This window comes from Tachypleus tridentatus, chromosome 2 (assembly GCF_004210375.1).
Source record: "Tachypleus tridentatus isolate NWPU-2018 chromosome 2, ASM421037v1, whole genome shotgun sequence".
In the NCBI taxonomy this organism is placed as follows: Eukaryota; Metazoa; Arthropoda; class Merostomata; order Xiphosura; family Limulidae; genus Tachypleus; species Tachypleus tridentatus.
Genome location: NC_134826.1, coordinates 30693960 through 30702062, shown reverse-complemented (window position 1 = coordinate 30702062; position 8103 = coordinate 30693960).

The window sequence follows — 8103 nt, the reverse complement described above, 5'->3', positions numbered from 1 at the left end:
TAAGTTTCATGATCTAATCGAAGCTCTACAATTAGTGGTATCACAAGGTATTATATTATTTCTGAATTAGATACCCATGAAAAGAAAAGATTCCCTACTTCTTGTTATATGGCTGTTTCAACTCAATATATGTTTATAGACTTTCTGAAATTGAGGTATGGAGTTTTTCTTTAATTATAAATTGGTCAAAAAAGTTGAAAAAAACTACCCATATACCGTCGTGCAACAAAAACAAAAATGTTTATTTTTGGCTATCTACAAGGCAATAGCAGGAATTTTGACGATAAACTTTGATCACTGCAGTTCTAAAAAGCTGACTATGTTGCGCTAGCAAACATGTTACTCACCTGAGAGACAAGAGCTTGCGAGTTTCTAAAGGTCTAATGACCAATTTAATTTACATAAAATTGGATTTGGCTTCATGTGAGTCTATACAAATATGTAGTTCGATTTCTGGTGGACACACAAGCTGCTACGTCTCTTATCAGTTTCATGGCATAACAGGCATTCCAAGAAGAAGCACTACTCTGACCACATAATGTAGATTTTATTGTTTAAATTGTCTTGAGGTAAATGTAAAGAATGAAATTACTTGTTACCAACGTGAACTTCAGTCATTAGCTAGTATTAAGCATGCACACACCTACAATCTTACTTTTCATGCTCAACTAAATTATGTTGCTGATTACATAAGAGGAAATCTTTACAAGTTCTTGGATTCACATCGAAATATTTCACATCTTGATTAATATGAAACTAACTTCTCGTGCGGTTTTCAGATTTTCATTGCTTAGTTTGAAATTCTTACGAGTTTCACCATTTTTATAGACTTATTTATCTTTACTCGGCTGAAACGACAATATTTAAAAACATTTCACCTTGCTCCCCAGTGGCTCAGCGGTAAGCCTAAAGGCTTATAGCAGGGGTTCCCAACTGGTGGGTCGCGACCCCTCGGGGTCGCGAGGCCTTGGCAGGGGAGTCGCGTAGCCTTGTTAGAAGTAGCTTGGGATAACATTAATTTTATTTCATCAATTACATTTTCATGCTCTTACATTTTTTTTTTTGTTTCGGTGCAAAGCAAAACGTGTGCTACGTTAGTTCAATGTCATTAGGTGATATTATGGGTGTATGTATGCGTGCCTGTGAGTGAATGTGTATGTGTCTGCAACTGTATGTATGTGTGTACTAGTGAGTAGCGAGTGAGTGCACGCGCATGTACGTATGCTTGTGTGTCTGTGTAGCTGTGATTAAGTGTGTGTGTGCTCGCTGTCGACACGTGATTCACATGTCCGTTGCTGATTGGTGGATGACGAATCGCGCGACTGGCCACGCCCTTCCTCCCAATACTTACCCCATCATTACTCTACCTGCACCCCACAAGTAGTCAGTGTAAGATCTACAGTTGCCAAAGCGTTCATTATTCAACATTTTTATTTTATTTTAACAAGTAAGCAATAGAGGTGAGTTGTGTCCATTGCTAAACGGCGCAGATACTCAGAATGCTACCTCAACATTGGCTTCACCACTGTGCTCGCCAACGACGGCATCGAGAAACCACAGTGTGTGTCATGCTGTCCTGAGTGCAGAGTCAATGAAACCATCAAAACTCAAGCGTCATCTCGAGACGAAACATCCAGAACACGCAAAGAAGGGTTTGGATTTCTTCAGACGGCATGAACGGTGTCTTAAAAGCCAAAGAATCGATAGAAGTGGGTCGTTTCAGCAGCAGAGTGCAGCCGTAGTGGAAGCTTCATATGAGATTGCATTCGAAATTGCTAAACAAAAAAAGCCTCAAACGATTGGAGAAACACTTCTTAAACCCTGCATGATGAAAGCAGTAAATCTTATTCTTGGAGAAGCCAGTGCAAAGAAGATGCAGCAAGTATCCCTGTCAAATAATACTATACAGAGGCTCATTTCTAAAATGTCTATGGATGTGAAGGAACAGGTTTTGACTGAAATCAAGGGTTCCCCTTGTTTCTCCTTTCAACTCGACGAATCAACAGATGTAAGTTCATGTTCTCAGTTGCTTGTCTTCGTGAGATACATTAATTCAGTGACATCAAAGACGAATTTTATTCTGCAGTGCACTTGAAACCACAACAAAGCTGATGATGTCATGGAAAAGTTTCAACTTTTTTCGAGACGAAGATCTTCAATGGGAAAACGTGTGTGGGGTTTGTACGGATGGGGCACCGGCTATGCTGGGATCGAAATCAGGATTCCAGTCGAGAGTGAAGAAGCTAGCACCTCAAGCAAAGGGCATCCACTGCATGATTCACCGATATGCTCTCGCCAGTAAGACTCTCCCTGCCTCAACAGGAAGTGCTTGAATCTGTAATCAAAATTGTAAATTATGTGAAGACTCAAGCACTCAACACTCGCCTATTCAAAGAACTATGCAAAGACATGAATGCTGACCACGAAGTCCCTTCTTCTACACAGCAATACGTTGGTTGTCGGAAGGAAACGGTATTAATCGTGTCTTTGAAATGAAAAATGAAATAAAGCTATTCCTGGAGACTCAAGAAAGGAAAGATCTTGTAGCTCACTTCGAAGATGAAGCATGGAATAAAAGGTTGCGTACCTAGCCGATACTTTTGACCAGCTGAACAAGCTCAATTTGAAGCTTCAAGGAAGGGAAACACATGTTCTCCCTTTTCAAGATAGTATTGGCCTTTGTTTCTAAACTGCAGAACTGGCGTCGGAAAACCAATCTTGGAAACATCGCTATGTTTGAAAAACTTTGTGGAGTGACGGATGAGTCTCAGATCCAACTGGATCAGTTCCTCAAGGATGAGATTACCGAACATCTTTAGTCTCTAGAAAAGGAAGTCGAGCGTTACTTCCCTGAGCTATCACAGGAACAGGAGACCCTGGTAAGGAACCCATTTTGTACTGAACTTGATGTATCCAGCATCCCAGATGATATCCAAGATGAATTTCTGGATCTAAGGAACGACTCTTTAGCTCGTGATCTCTTCAAGTTGAAATCCGTGACTCAGTTCTGGTGCGCTATGTATCAGTCATACTCCAAAGTCCGCATGATAGCTTTATGTGTCCTTGTTCCATTTGCTTCTACCTACTTGTGTGAGGCAGGATTTTTCACTCTTGTCAATATAAAAACAAAGAATAGGAACAGATTGGATGTTGGAGATGACATGAGACTGGCTCTAACAAACGCTCGGCCACGAATTTCAAAGCTTGCTGCTGAAATGCAACATCAGGCATCTCACTAGCTGGGTTGGATAGCTGTTCAAACCTATGTTAATATTATTTTAAGAAATATATGTTCTTTTTGTGAATTCAGGTTGGACCAATGTGATTTAATTTAATAATAATTACAGAATTTTTAAATATTTTTTTAGATGTTTCTTTCCCTCTCCTTCACAGAAAATAAAACACCATGTTTCAATACCCGTGATAGGCAGAGCAGAGATGGCCCATTGTTTAGTTTTGTAATTGACCTCAAATAAATAAAACAGCTCAACTACGTGAAGTTCATCATAAGTAATATTGTAACTGTCAATACAGAACCCCATTTGTTTGTTTTTTGAAGACTCTAGAATATCATAGTGTTTTGGTTAAAATGTTTGTGTTCTTTTCTATATTTATGTTATTGTCTACATGCGTTGAGTAGTTATTGAGTAGATGACCGAGTAGTAGCAGAGAGGGTATAATTGTACATACATATACAAGTTGTTATTCTGATTTATTTCGAGCATTTGTTTGTCAAAACACATATACACACTTGTTTTGTATAAATGGGTGTGCTTTTAGTATGATATGTTTCGAAACAGATCAACGCTTCATCAGACAGTTTCTCTGTATTTGGTGTAGAATAATGCTTCATCATGTATCAGAAGTGATAACGCGTCAAATTGTTCGATTGTTTACAAATGATATGAAGTAAATCGACATTGCCAGAACAGTAGAGTACCCCAAGTGTATTGTATTCAGAATCTTGAAACACCATCGGACTATAAGAAACGTTGTTCCAGGAAAGTCTAATAATAGATGCTCAAAAACTATTGCCCAGGATGACCATACTTTCATTAGGTTAACACGCCACTGTTGAAAGACGTCTTACAGCACCTTCAATAGGAATAGCAAGAACACATTTATTTCTGGGTATACAAAAGAATGGTGCCAAGGAGGCTGATCAAACTAGGTTATTTTGCAAGGAGAGTTATATGCAAACCAATATTAACCATAATTTACTGCCGTAACTGAGGTTACTTGAGAAATACGTCATGCCAACGTGTAGATAGAACAATGGTGACATGTCATACTTTTAGAAGAGTCCTTTTCCCGCCTTGTTAAAACTGATGGCAGAATTCATTTTTGTTGTTTGCCTGGAGAATAAATGAGGGAAGATCGTCTTTTCCAGAGAGAACACACAGGTGGAGGTGCAGTACATGTTTGAGCAGCTGTTTATCATAGTAAAAAAAATACTCATTGTATTGTCCATGATAGGACAAGGTTTGTCGATAAGATTGTGACCCAGGATAACATTGCATATCGTACAGGATTATCTCGATCTGGAGGACGTTACAAGATTGCCATAGCCAGCAAAGTTACCATAATATAATTCTATTGAGAACTGTTAGGCAAGATTGAGCCGGAAAATTGTTAACCACGATCTTAAATTACCTGTTTAATTGAGTAACAGCGCCTTTTAGTGACAAATTGGAACGAAAACGCGGTGTATTGTGTATTACATCAATAATCTCATAGATATATTAGGGTATGAGAAGACCAACCAATTACTAACTGTTTAATGTGAACTGATATAAGGCTATATACGCTATTTATAATAATTTATGTTATATTTTGTCGTTATACATGTTTTGGTAACATTTTGTTGTGATACGTGAACTGCTGAATTACACATTTTCTACAGGGTCCAATGAAAATTTTCGCTTTTCCAATGAATTGTTCACGATGTCCATAAAACATGTCTCATTATACCAATTACACATGTAGATGTTTAATAATACATGTATTTCTCAGTTTGATATTATTAAGTATATTTGAGTTCCATCTTAATAATAACGATCTTATTTGATACCAAATATGTAAACATTTCCGTCAAAACTGTTTTGGACTTAAATATTTAACTAACAAAAATTGTTTATATTTTCATTGAATTTTAATTTGTTACTAACTTTAAAGTGGTAGACTGGAGGGGATAATAGTTAGTCAACTCTTGATCTAATCTCTACCAACGAAGTGTGAGACTGATTATCACATTATAACACCCCACAACTGAAAGGGCGAAAACATGTTCAGTAACGGGTTTTGATCCTGTGACCTACAGCTTACAGATAAAGTGCTCTAACAGAAAAATATACTAAAATACCTAGGTAACAAAATCCTATGGTACACGTACAATAAATTACACTTGGAAGTTACTCCTATTGTTCTTTTCATTCTTTAGCAAATTTGTGGACGTGGGAAGACAATACACGCTTGACATGAACATTGCTCTTTAAAAAGAGATTCTGGATTTTGCATAAAGAGACCAAAAAGACATGGGCAAAAATTCGTTAAAGAATGGAGAGGGAAAATTTCAAAATAACTTTTACAAATCCTTGTTATAAAAAATGGTCTATCTAGGATTTGAATTTTTAAATTAAAATATTCATATCCGAGATAGAAAATATAATTGTTTACTAGAGTCAACTTTTGAGTTCTCCAATGATAGATAATGTTCACAAAGATTGATTAACACTCCTACGAAAAGTGGGGCCTAATAGGCCCCAGAGCAACTTGAAAGGTTATTAATATTAGGCTAATAATTTTGTATTTAACTGAAATTGCCATTTAAATCCATTAATGAATGGATTAACGAGATTCCCACTGTCCCTATCTACTATCTAGCGAAACCACAGCCAGGGGAACGGGCTTGGAGAAATCAGGACTAGAAACGTCTTTTCGTAGGAGTGTTAAACAAGCGTTTTGATGTAACATTCATGTTGAAAGAAGCAGTAATTACAAGAAAATTTCTGAAATTTCAGCTAGACTGGTGAAATAGTCCGTAAAAGCATATATAACAGAAATTTCTACCATAGTTTCTAAGCTTTCGTGGTTTAATCTATTCGATCAATCATGCATAATTCTTCTTTATGTTTTACATATATCTGAAATATAAATCATTCCGAAAATGATATGTCCGGCACGGCTAGGTGGGTAAGGCACTCGACTCGTAATTCAAGGATCGCGGGCTCGAATCCACGTCACACCAAACATGCTCGTATACTCAGCCGTGGAAACATTATAACGTGACGGTCAATCTTACTATTCTTTGGTAAAAGAGTAACCCAAAAGTTGGCGGTGGATAGTGACGACTAGCTGCCTTCTCTCCAGTCTTACACTGCTAAATTAGGAAAGGCTAGCGCAGATAGCCCTTGTGTAGCTTTGCGCGAAATTCAAAACAAAACAAACCGAAAATGATACTAAACATTTCTTTGTTTTTGAACGTTTATTTGTTTTAATGCAAATCTAGACAATATGTTATTTACGCTCTATTCATAGTGGTAATTGAACCTCGGATTTTAGCGTTGTACGTCCGAAAAATTACCAGTAACCTACAGTGAAACTTTTTTGGAAAAGAGGATTTTCATATTGTATAAAGTCTATGTTGGGAACATAGTGTTTAATTTAAAGAGGACTAGAAATATAGTTATTTAAGTTGAGTCAATTTATTTCTTTTATTACTTGAATAGAGTTTGCTTTTACATTTCATTTCTCATATGTTGTTGTTAAATTATATATATTTATTCATTATTAATTGTGTTTATTCATGTTCCTTCTGAATATTTGTTGCTCTTTAGTCCTCTTTAGATCATACGTTAATTTCCTATCTTGCTTTTCTTTTCAATTTTCGACTAGTCATGCCTACTGTTTTTTTCCCTCAATCCTGATCAGTAGTACCCTTCAGTTTTGTTGATTTTATTGAATTAGCATAAAGCTACACAATTGGCTATCTGTGCTCTGCACACCACGGGTATCGAAATCCGGTTTACAGCGTTGTAAATCCGCAGACATACCACTGAGCCACTAGGGGGCAGGACCCTTCAGGTCATACCTTATTTTCAAGAATACTTTTTCTCATTTCCTTGTATTTAATACTTCTTCGTATCATTCCCGACCAGTAGTATCTCGTAAGTCATACTTCATTTTCATGTATATTGCTTTTTCTCATAGGTTTTTACCAGTTGTCTTACAAAGACAAGCTCGTAACTTGTTTGTGTAACGATGGATAAAGTTCAAAATATTCTTCATCTTGTTCTATTATGAGTCATGTTAAGGAAAAAAAAATGAATATTATTATAAACTAATTTGTCAAAAGCTAATTACAGTCAGAAGTCTGTAATCTATAGAGCAACAAATGATTTACAGACAATAGAATGAATTACATGTAGTATGACAATGAATTAATGGCCGGTCAATAATGATGTAAAGAATCATTATTCCAAGAAGGAATATTGATCAACTAACAGATTCAAGAGGTTATGCGATTCTTCATACATCCAAGCATATACTTAGTGTTTTTAATCACTTATGTATGATATATGTATAATGTGGACATAAATTATGCATTAGTGAAGTTGACTAATTCGGTTTAATCTCGGTTTAATTCTACTTCACTGTTCAGTTAACTTTACTTGAAGGCTGTATTCGTTATTTTACCTTTTAGTAAGTAATATCATGATATTTACACAACCATAAAAATATCTATTAAGCCCTCCCAATAGGACAAAACTTATTCAGTTTCAGTTCAAACTCTTTCTTTAACTTGCTTGTTTGTTCTCAGCACAAAGATTCACAGTAGACCATCGAAACCCATATTTGAGGACTGTAAGTCCTTGAATTTACTAATGATTTATTATGGTGCAGTATAAGCTTGATTTTACTAGTGCTTCATTAAGATTTTAATTATTTCACATTACATCAATATCTTGACACTTAACTAAAATGTATCGAAATTACTCAAACAATGTTTGAAATAAACACATTAATAAGAGTAACACATTGTTATGTGAATATAATATGTCATTCAGGACACTTGACATTCATTTTAACAACTTTCGCATAATT